The 11,006-nt window shown below is 45.7% G+C and overlaps 1 pseudogene; it reads right to left on the bottom strand.

Moving 5' to 3' along the window:
- Positions 1-8,560: 8,560 nt before the first annotated feature.
- Positions 8,561-10,134, bottom strand: LOC121837737 (annotated as a pseudogene).
- Between the last annotated feature and the right edge of the window lie 872 nt (positions 10,135-11,006).

Raw genomic sequence — 11,006 nt, 5'->3', positions numbered from 1 at the left:
CAGCAACAGAACTGTGCCTTCAAGAAGACTGTGATCACTGCCCAAAAGGCCAGTTTCTTACACTCCAGGAACTTGATATCCCGGAGGATGAAGAGATTGTGCTTGCAACATGGGAGTCCGGCGACCTTGTGAAAAAAACTTTGGAACCTGAGACTTTCCTAAAAGTCATCCAAGTGACGGTTGGAAGTTGGGTACTTCACAACCATATCCGGCAAACGCAAGGTAAAGCGATCTACGATGAAAAACAGTGCATGCAACGCGGGAGCATTGTCTTTCATTTTGACTTTGCTGAAAACTGGACCATCGTGCTTCCTGACGAAGTGTAAGCATATCAATGAAAAAAAAAAACAAGTTTCGATATTTACATGTGTAGTGACGACAAGAAAATCTACAAACAGCTTTGCCATCATCAGTGAGGACCTGTGTCACGACGCCGCTCACGCTTGCTTGGCTCTAGAAAAAGTGAAGGAGTGGGTTGAAGACAGCGTTGCGGTATACTCGTACGTGACGTACGTAAGTGACGGCGCCGCCGGTCATTTCAAAAATCGCTACCAGCTTCACCAATTTGCAAAGGACGATTGCCCACAAGCCCAGTGGTTATTTTCTGCATCTGGACATGGGAAAAATGCATGTGACGGAGTTGGCGGACTCGTGAAGCACCAGGCCACGCTGGACAACCTGAGAGAACGTTCAGTAAGCGTAATTCAGACGGCCAGGACAATGGTGAGCGTTCTATCAAAGAAACTGAAAGGCGTGCATCTTGTATATCTGGACGAAAATGAGGTTGTTCGGTATCGTGAACAAAAAAAAGAAGAGTGGCTGACGGTGCGCGTCTTCCCTGGCATTCAGTCTTGGCACGCGTGGCGGCTCAGCAAGTCATCCACAGAAGGGACCTGTGACGTATATGTAGCACGGACAGTCGGATCTGCTTGGAAGCAACTTTATTAAATGGGTACAGCGAGGAAAACCTTAGCGTAAAGTGCCGAATTTGATTTCCCAAGGACTGCTCATTTTGAATGCAGGGACATCTTATTTATCACATTTTTCTTCACGGGGTATTTAACGTACTGTTTTTGTTGGTGGTTACTAATAATTTTTATCTGATCACTATAAAAAAAATCCCAAAATGTTATCCTTGAGCAGGATAAAATATATCGGCTTGCCACGATTCATTCATACACCGAGAGCATCGAAGCTGCTCCAGTTAGGCACTATGGCATCCGTCACCTGAAATTGTTTGTAATCGTAAATACACAGCCAACCTAAATATCTTACTATTATATCTTTGTTTTTGTGTGTGGAAGTAAAGTTATTTATTTTACTCTAGATGTAAAATATACCGGAAGGTACAACTTCACACTGCATCATCTTTTCTCAAATCATTAGTCTCTAATATGATACCACTTTGTACGCTTATGTAAAATGCTGTATATAGTTTCTCCTCCCTTTTACTGTGTGACCGATCGCTCTTTTTATCAATGACCTCATCTGAATAAATATATATAAAAGATTTGTGCAAGTTTCATGAAACTGGAACTCAGAGTCACTTCTTGTATAGGACACTGCTAAGTGTAGGCTTTGAATAAGGACCCTACTTTGGGGAGTTGTTTCTTCTTTCACAGTGCGATGATGCAACATGTTTTTAATAGAAATGAATGCTGAAATAGAGTATAACAGGGTACCCAAATTTAAAAAAAATCGAAGCTGTTTTTTTTTTTTATTCGCATTGGAATTTTTCTTTGTTTGATTTTTTTCCCATGTTTGCCTAAATATATTGTAACTATTGTGTCACTCAGATACCTTATTTATTTTTTCAATAATAGCCATATATTAGTAAAATAATGTCTGCAAGTTATGTAATAATGATTAAATTATTTCATGAGATACAGATTTCCGAAGTTTGCCATTTGTCGTTCGAGCAGGCTTGTTTGGCAATTTTTAGAAAACTAAATAAATTTTTAATAAATATCATTACTTTCTATTACAAGCAAGTTGTACCCATAGTTTGTTCATAAAAAGTTTTAAAATTGTCCTAATTTTATTGTTTTAATTATTCACTTTCAAACTTGCCCCCTCCATCAGTGCGCGTTATTGCAACTGTCCACCTCTCCCTGCCTTACGATTTTTCTTGTCTTCAAATTTTTGTTCTGGTCAAAACTAAGTGTGGATTCGTTTATACCAGACACTAGACAATGTCATATAAAAACATCGGTTAATTTAAAAATGTCGACCAGCCACCCTTTGGTCGATCTTATCTGAAATCACCCAGCGATTCTTTCTGTCGATTATTTTGTCGACTACTGTTCTTTCGACAGACACGAAACAAAAACAACCAACAGGTCATATGCATCTTCGCTGTGAAACAAAGATACACAACATAACTTTTCCACTTCATCCAGCTTCTACAGCGTCTCTGGGCGTTGGAGGATGCGTTCACCCGACACCCTTAATCGAACGCGTTGAGAAAGTGGCCTTTCCAATACCAAGCTGGACTCCGATATTTTCTCTTCGGCAAACTCACACGGCGCGACAGAGCACAAACGAAAACACGAACAAAGCAAACCTTCAGTTTTGGACCCGACGGATAAGCTAAGCGGCTTCAACGTAAACAAACCAGAGCGCGGCAATTTTCCCTTCTGCACATTCGGCATGGCACAAAATACCACGGAAAGAAAAAGCGCTTTGTCTCGCTATGAAGCGTACACAAAGAGGTGTAGAAATAAAGGAGCCAGTCCGCGGTCGCTTCATTTCTGGACACACGAGGTGCCTCGACAGACCACCCGCAAAATAATCAAAGCGAAATGTATCAACAACAGGTAAAGAAAAACCTTGGACAATTTCGACAATCTCATAAACAATCTTCTCCGTATAAATCGCTTTTTTCTTCAATTCTCTGGAATAAATTTGGGTGTTAGTAGGTTTGTTAAAAAAATAAACGGACTAAGTAATTGTATTCAGAATTACTCATTCATATTGCTTTATTTCCGTGTCCTGCTCTTTTCATCGGTTCTTGATTCATTAGACGATTATGTGCTCCGTGATGTTCACCAAAGGGCCTTGCAAAACAAATGAAGCGACAAAGTTCAGGCAACAAAGAATCAAGTTCTTAAGAAGATCGGGTCAAGCGGTCTCTCAGATCCTTCAGTGCTTTCTCAATAGCGTTCTTGAACTTGAAGCCGTCCTTCTCAGGCCAAGACTTACTGACACTGAGGCCAAATGTGAAGCACTCTGGTCGTATGCTGTATATTAGCATCTAGATATCGGGAATCCTGGGATCCGCGAAAGTAGCGCCGTCGCATTGAAGATTCACCTTGGCGAAAATAGGAACAACAGTCAGGCCAATCGGGTGACGTACACACAAGACCTGCCACTTTACGGTATGCCAAACCAATTTTCTGGCGCGTATTCTCAAAACTTGCGAAGTACATCAATGGGCCGACTTTGACACTCTGATTGGAGCATTTTTTACGCGCCTCACATTGCATGGTTTAAGGGGCAAGTGACTAGAAGAGATTGGGGTACGGAGGAGTAAGTTAACAAGACTTAGTGGTTCACGTATATCTTGTCGGTTTCCAGGCTTGGTCACCTGATGTGCATAAAACTGAAATATCAATCTTAAATACACTGTGAACTATGTTGTACTGAAAATAAAATATAACGTGTAAAGATTGTTTTCGTACTTATAACGTGTTAAGATTGCTTGATACAGTTAAGAGTTTTGTGTTTTTGTTGAGTAATAATAATAATAATAATAATAATAATAATAATATATATCAATAATTTTCAGTTTCAAAGAAATTTTGACACAATAGGAAAGGGGCCCGTCCAAGTCTAACGCGAACTTGTAGGACTTGGCCCGGCAAAATAGGTAGAAGAGACAATAATTACTCTATGAATAACATACATTGATAACCGCCACTGAAAGCGACCAAACCTAGCTGGATAAACACGGGGTACGTTACAAGGCAATATCAATATAGGCACACATATTTGTAATTAAGACAAACATAAACTTTAGCACTTGCTATGGGTTATTTTTCAGTCGTAAGTGAACAATGACTTGTATCAAGGCTAGTGTATTACGATTAACAAAAACAACGGGAGAGTGCTTATGCATGGTACAAACCAAGACTAGTAAGTATTAACCTATGGGAAACTGAAAGACCTAACGGCGAAGTACAAAGTCGCAAGAAGGCAAAAGGTGATTACCTACAGCGGCTCGAAGACAGAATAAAAAATAGCGACAAACAGCTCTGACAGTTTATGAAGCCCTGCGAAAATGACTGGTTAAAAATACCTGACTTTTTTTTTTAGCAAATAACGAATTAATTAGTGATTCCCGTCAAAAAGTTTGCATTCATAATGCGTATTTTAAGCTGTTATTTTGCATACAAACAATATAACGGCAAAAAAACGCTTGCAAACAAATACTTCGATGGTAATGTAGTGATTGCGCAGGCGAGCTGGTGGATGTTAACCATTTTGTTCTTAGCCCGAGACTGAGGCAGCAAAAGAGGAAAGTTTCAAAGTAGAAGAAAAATGAACAGTCGAAGAAACGTCTCGTCTTACAGCTAAAGACAAGTTTATTTGGTCACCTTCTTATATACACTCCACGAACTTCACCACAGAACCTTCTCTATCTCCAAAGCCAAAAGATAACAAAGGTCTCACATCTTTCCACCACAATTGTCAAACGACCTTGACGTTTTCCACAGAGCAACAAACAATAGCTCCCCTCACCCGGAAGACACTTGACTGAATCCTTCGCGTACACGATTATAATTGAGTTAGTTAGAGAGCGGATTATAAGTTGAGTAAGCTCACACCCTTCCACAAAAGTGTAAGGGTATGCGCAAAAACGCATCGAGAAAAGTCTATTCCGTGTGGTAATGGAGTGGTATATGAAATCTCCCTGGAATGTGGCTTTAAATATGTGGGGCAGACGTCAAGGTGTATAAATGACAGATTGACTGAACACAAAAGGAATGTCAAAAAGAACATGGCCAATTCGGAAATAGCGAAACATGTTCAAGAATGTAATAATTTTATACCCCACTGGTCTGAAACAGAAATAATACACAGGGAGTTAAACGACATCAAAAGGGTTGTAAAAGAAACACTAAGAATGAAATCAATGGGCAACTGCATTAGTCAGGTGTCGTTACAGCTTAGCAGCAGTGCAAAATCATTCTTGCGGATTTGAACGTTTTGTAAAGTGGTTGTTGAATGTGAAGGTGTAAGTGGTTTCCTCCTTTGTGTATCACGTGGATTGATATCTTCTGTTACCGGGATGCTTTGTGATTGTGGGTCGGAGAGTAGAGGGGGAGAGTGTACTGTGTACGCGAAGGATTCAGTCAGGTGTCTTCCGGGTGAGGGGAGCTATTGTTTGTTGCTTTGTGGAAAACGTCAAGGTCGTTTGACATTGTAGTGAGTGCGTTTGACAATTGTGGTGGAACGATGTGAGACCTTTGTTATCTTTTGGCTTCGGAGATCGAGAAGGTTCTGTGGTGAAGTTCGCGGAGTGTATATAAGAAGGTGATCAAATAAACTTGTCTTTAGCTGTGTTAGAGACGTGTCCTCGACTGTTCATTTTTCTTCTACTTTGAAACTTTCCTCTTTTCCTGCCTCAGTCTCGGGCTAAGAACAAAATGGTAAATACTTCGATATTGTCACGTGGCGAATCCACAGAAACAACTTGAAGGAACACAGCTGAAGCGTGGTTTTATTTGGGCGAACTCGTGCCGTCCGAAAATAACAGACCGAGAGCCATGCAGGCGAGCGTGGGCGATGGTCGACGGCGAGAGGAATTTCCAACTGTCACCCAGCCACTCTTTTCACCACCTAGCTGAACTTTCTAGAGCCGACCGTGAGCGGCGTCTTGAAAAGCGCGCTAACGAAATGTGCGTACTCGTGGTTTCCGCGTTAAGAGGTGTAGATGAGCCGAAGTGCAGCCCGGAGCAAACAAAGCACGACGCGAGGCATAATACCCCTGAAAGCAGCATTGACTCGATGCTGTACACCTTTACATAAGCATGAAGTAAATAATTGGTCATTTCTCTGGCACGGTTAGGTTTAAGGTGAAAGCCGTGGACGACGTATTGTCTCGTACGGCGTCGTGGTGAGCTCTTAATTTTATCAGAGATGACCTCGTAATCAAGCTCTCCGATTCGGCGGATAATCTTGTAGGGCCCAAAGTAGCGGCGGAGCAGCTTCTCACTAAAACCTCGTTGACGTTCAGGCGTCCAAACCCAGACTTGGTCTCAAGGCTTGTATTCTCTGTCGCGTTTTCGTAGGCAGTAACGTCTGGCGCCGGGTCGCTGTTTTTCTTTTATCCGGACAGGAGCAATCTGGCGCGCCTCTTCTGTCAGTTGTAAGAATTTGTCCACATTGCTGTTCAAGTCGTCGTCTTCGACGTGGGTAAGAACGTAGGGTAGATAAGGTGAAACAGGGTCGTCTGTGTCGTCTTTGGAACCGCAGTGTTATACGCGAACGTTACGTACGGTAAGATGTCGTCCCACGTCTTGTGTTGCACGTCCACATACATTCACAGCATGTCCGCGAGCGTCATGTTGGCAAGCTGTCGTTCTGTGATGGCTCGTGTGCCTCTAGTGCAATATTTGTTGCTTCAGTTCAGCTGTAAAAGCGGGTCCTCTGTTAGCGATGACTACCGTACGTGCGATGTGACGGAGAATTATATCATGAACGAAAAAATATGCTATCTCCATGGCAGTGTCGCTAGGCAGGGCTTTAGTTTCGGCAAAAAGGGTGAGGTAGTCCGTTGGGTCAATTACGCACTTGTTGCCGGACGCCGACGTAGGGAAAAATTCAAGCAGGTCAGTTGCAACTTTTTTCAAACGGTCTGGAGGCTGTCTTAATCCGCTTAGGAAGGCTCACACACTCCACTGGAGGTGTTTTGAGGCGCTGGCGCTCTCGGCAGGTTCGCACGTAGCTGGCACCATTCGACACAAGCCATGGCAGTAGGACCTTGCTGGGATCATCGCGAGAGAACGTGCTTGTCCCTGGTGTCCCGACGTTGAGTCGTCTTTGCATACTTCCAGAATTTCCCTTCACTGTTCTGATGTGACGACGTGAACGCACGTTGTAGTTGTAGTTTGCTAGTTCTTTTACCAAAAACGTCACTGTGTTAGCAAAGCGCCGAAGATCACGTGTGAATGGCCTTAGTACTTCGGTGCCTTGGCCTTCTAGGCAACTGATAAGGCTTCCATAACTCTGGGTCCGCGCGATGCCGGCCGACGAATATGGGTGCTGTGAGTGCTCTGAGAAAAGCCTCGTCATCGTCTGCGTCCATTCCTGGGAGTCCACGGGAGCGCACGAGAGGCAATTGGCGTCGGAATCGCAACCTTGCGAAACGGCCGGACGATTTTTCCAAGCCAGCAAGCCAGCAAAAAGTGTAATGGTCGGTTACTATTCTAAAGAGCATGCCGTATAGGCAGGAGCGAAACTTCAAAGTTGCCCGCACCATAACAATGCTCTCATTCCCCGCTGTCTAGTAGTTCCCTTCTGCTTTCGTTAAGGAGTGACTGGAGTAAACTATGGCGCTTTCAGCAGTACACTGCTCTTGAATCAGTACAGCACCGAAGCCGACGTTGCTCGCACATGTGTGTATTTCGGTGTCGGCGTCTTCGTCAAAGTGTGCGAGCACGGGTGGACTTGGAAGTTGTCGTTGAAGCTCTCGAAATGTGGGTCCTTGCTCTTGGTCCCAGACAAAATCTGCGGAGTCCTTTGTTAGCTGCACAAGAGGCTCTGCTATGCGTGAGAAGCCTTCCATGAACCGGCGGTAATAAGCGCATGGTCCAAGGATTTGGCGCACAGCTTTATTGTTGGTTCGCTGGGGAAATCGGGAGACAGCATCAGTTTTTTCGGGGTCTAGGAAAACGACTTTATTGTTCAATATGTGACCCATTAATTTTAGCTCCTCGCACATGACGTTGAAGTTTTACATCTCGTGAGTCAACCCTGTAAATTTCATTGCCTCAAATGTTGTCTCTAACATTTGGAGGTGTACCTCAAATTTCGGGTGAACACGGCGAGGTCATCAACGTATACAAGAAAGGTCTGCCATTTGAGGCCTGCAAGGACGGTGTCCATAACGCGTTGGAGCGTACCGGGTGCAAAGTACAGCCCAGACGGCTTGACATTGAACTCGTAGCGTCTGTCTGGTGTTATCAAGGTAGTCCCCATGCACTCGGTCTCTCGCGTCGACATCGATTTGCCAATAGCAGGATTTGAGGTTCATGGGCGAGAAATTTCGCATAACAAAGGCGGTCCAGGGTGTCGTCAAAAAGCGGTATGGGGTTAACGTTATTTCTGATCTCGTTATGGCGGCGATTGTCGGCGTATAAACATAATGTATCGCCTCTTTTCTTCACAAGTGCTACTGGGAACGCCAGGGGCTCTTGGATAACTGTATAATGCCGTCATGCAGCGTCTAGTTGGATTGCTTTCGGATTGAGTCGCATTTCTTTGGTTACAGTTGGTACAGTGACAAGTGCGTTGGCCGGGTTAGTTCTTCCATTTCGATGCCACGTTTTACGAGAGGCGTCATGCGAATCTTGAATAACGAGGAAAAGCAGTCGTGGTAGCGAGCGATTAAGCAGGCTTCTGAGCATATATTGCTGCCTTTGGAGAATTGCAGAGTTGATTTCGAAGGTAGGTCTGCATTTTGATATTCGGGACTTTCGTTGATGAAACCACATTACTGGCTTCTGTGATATCCGCGAAGAAAGTCATGGTTTTTACCCGTGTTAAGGTGCTGAAAGTATGCAACGAAGTTTGTGAGCAGAATGTCTGCCTGTCCTGGCACGGAATAAATGGCATCTCCATGGCCTTGGGCAAAGGAGATGCAATTTTCAAAAAGCAGACGTCGGTCGCTTTCGGCGATTCCCTCGAGGTCGCTGGACGACTTGGTGCCAACGGAGATCAACCGACTGCAATATGGAGGGATGGTTACGTGCGACTCGAGGATGCTGAGTGCGGCGGGATCTTCAGATCTTTCGACCGACGGTAGGGCATAGTCGATAAAAAAGGTGACAGACTAGGATGGAAGATCAATTATGGCACCGTAGTCCGTCAGAAAGTGCATGCCTAGAATGAGATAACGCGAACACTGCTCCAGATTAAAACACATGGTTAAAACCGTGTGTCCGTGAATCGCAACCCTTAGCGCGCACCTCCCAATCGGTGATACCAGTTGGCCTCCAACTATGCGAATGAGTGGGCAGTTCCATTCAGTCGAACCCTTCCTCAACTGAGTTGCAAGACGTCGGCTGGCAACGGAATAGCCTGCAGATATGTCCACGAGGGCGCTCATGTTTTGTCCGTCAAACGATACTTACAGGTCCGCCTTGGGATTTACACTGCGGCGACGTCGGCCCGTAGTGTCGTGATAGCGTCGGGGCGTCCGGTCGGGGCTGCACCGTTCCGTCGTTAGAGTATCTTGGAATCTTCGGCGTTCAAAATCCCCAAATCTAGACGCCGTTGACTTTAGTTTCCCCTGAGGGTGCTTGGTGCGCCTTCCTCGGTTATTTCTGACATACAAACGATGGTTCGGTGAGGTGGATGGGAGAGGAGACGGCGATTGGTAAATGCGTCTTGGTCTGCACTCATTCTCCGCCAAATAAACCTATATGTCCCACGCGGCAGACTAGGCTACGGTCGAGAAGCATCAACGGGAAGGCCGCGGGTGACAGGTGCACGTACGGGCAGGGGCGATAAATGGATCGGCTTCGCCGCTGTGATAGCAGTGTGGGCGGCCATCAACAGTCCTCCTGAAATCTGTCTTCCTCAGAGCTAATTGTTGCACGGCGAAGGGGGAGGGGGGGGGGGGGGGGCGGGGCGACGGTTGCGATTGGATTGCTGGGGGCGCCGTAATGTATGCGTGAATGACTCACGACGAGGGCTTGGCAGGTGACTCAAACCACGGACGTAGATCGCGACATACGGCTGCGATGGTGGCATCGTCGATGTTCCCAGCGTTTGTTCGACTTCTTCCCGGAACCCGTCATTAAGGGGAAACGATCTGAGGTAGTGCCCTGGCACCTTGACCTTCTGTAGCTACTCGCGTACCACTGCTCGTATAGTTTCTTTCAAGGAGTTGGGGTTAATTGCACTCATTTGGTGTGGTTCGATGTCTGCGCTTGCGCAGGACGATCATACTGCCAGGCGTGCGAGTCTAAAATTTTCTCCATCGTACTTTCTTCGGCGAAAACCTTTGCGACGGTGTTTGGAATAATCAAAACCAGTCCGGCGCAAAAAAAAAAAAAAATTTTGCGCTTCTTATTAAATACCGGAACTTCATTTATTCAGACGTTTTAAGGTCTGCGCGTCGGAACAATCTAGTCAGCGTGACTAAGACCATCATTCGCTCAATAGGCTGTTGTACCTGTACTTGGAGGAGTAGGTCCTCCCTTCTCTTCGCAGTACACTGGTGAATGCCTGAAGAAATTAGGATGTGAAGGCTTCCCACTCGCAAAGGAGCTCTTATAGTTTTCAAGCCACGTATGTGCCACGTGTTGAAGAAAGTGGAAGGCGTGCCGTAATCTCGCCTTGTTCTTCCGCGGTTTCAACTGTGCGGCACGTTCAAACGCTTCCAACCAGTCTTCGGGGCCTCCGCATGGCGACCCTCAAGAAATAGCTGTAGCAGGATTGCTGCTGGTGTTTCGGGAGCTGGGATGATGCTCTCTGCCGTCTCGGCCCTCGTTTTCGTTGTGTCCTGGAGGCGTCGAAACTCCGTGATCAAGCCTTGCCTCCGCGGCTGCCTCGCTGCACCGGGGTGCTTTCGATGAGAGGGGTGCGCTTTTGGCTGGTGTTGTGGCTTCCAGGAGCGGTGCGGTGCATGGGAGGTGTCTTTACCCCGCACCTCTATCAGGATCATATGGCGAAGCCGTAGCAAATACTTAAAGAAACGCAGTTGAAGGGTGGTGTTATTTGGGCGGACTTCTGCCTTCCAATAGGAACACGGCGGTAGAGAGGCAGGCCAGCCTGGG

The sequence above is a fragment of the Ixodes scapularis genome, unplaced genomic scaffold, assembly GCF_016920785.2.
Source record: "Ixodes scapularis isolate PalLabHiFi unplaced genomic scaffold, ASM1692078v2 PGA_scaffold4__175_contigs__length_147842914, whole genome shotgun sequence".
In the NCBI taxonomy this organism is placed as follows: Eukaryota; Metazoa; Arthropoda; class Arachnida; order Ixodida; family Ixodidae; genus Ixodes; species Ixodes scapularis.
The sequence above is the reverse complement of the archived record's forward strand: the minus strand, read 5'-3'. Positions and strand labels throughout refer to the sequence as shown.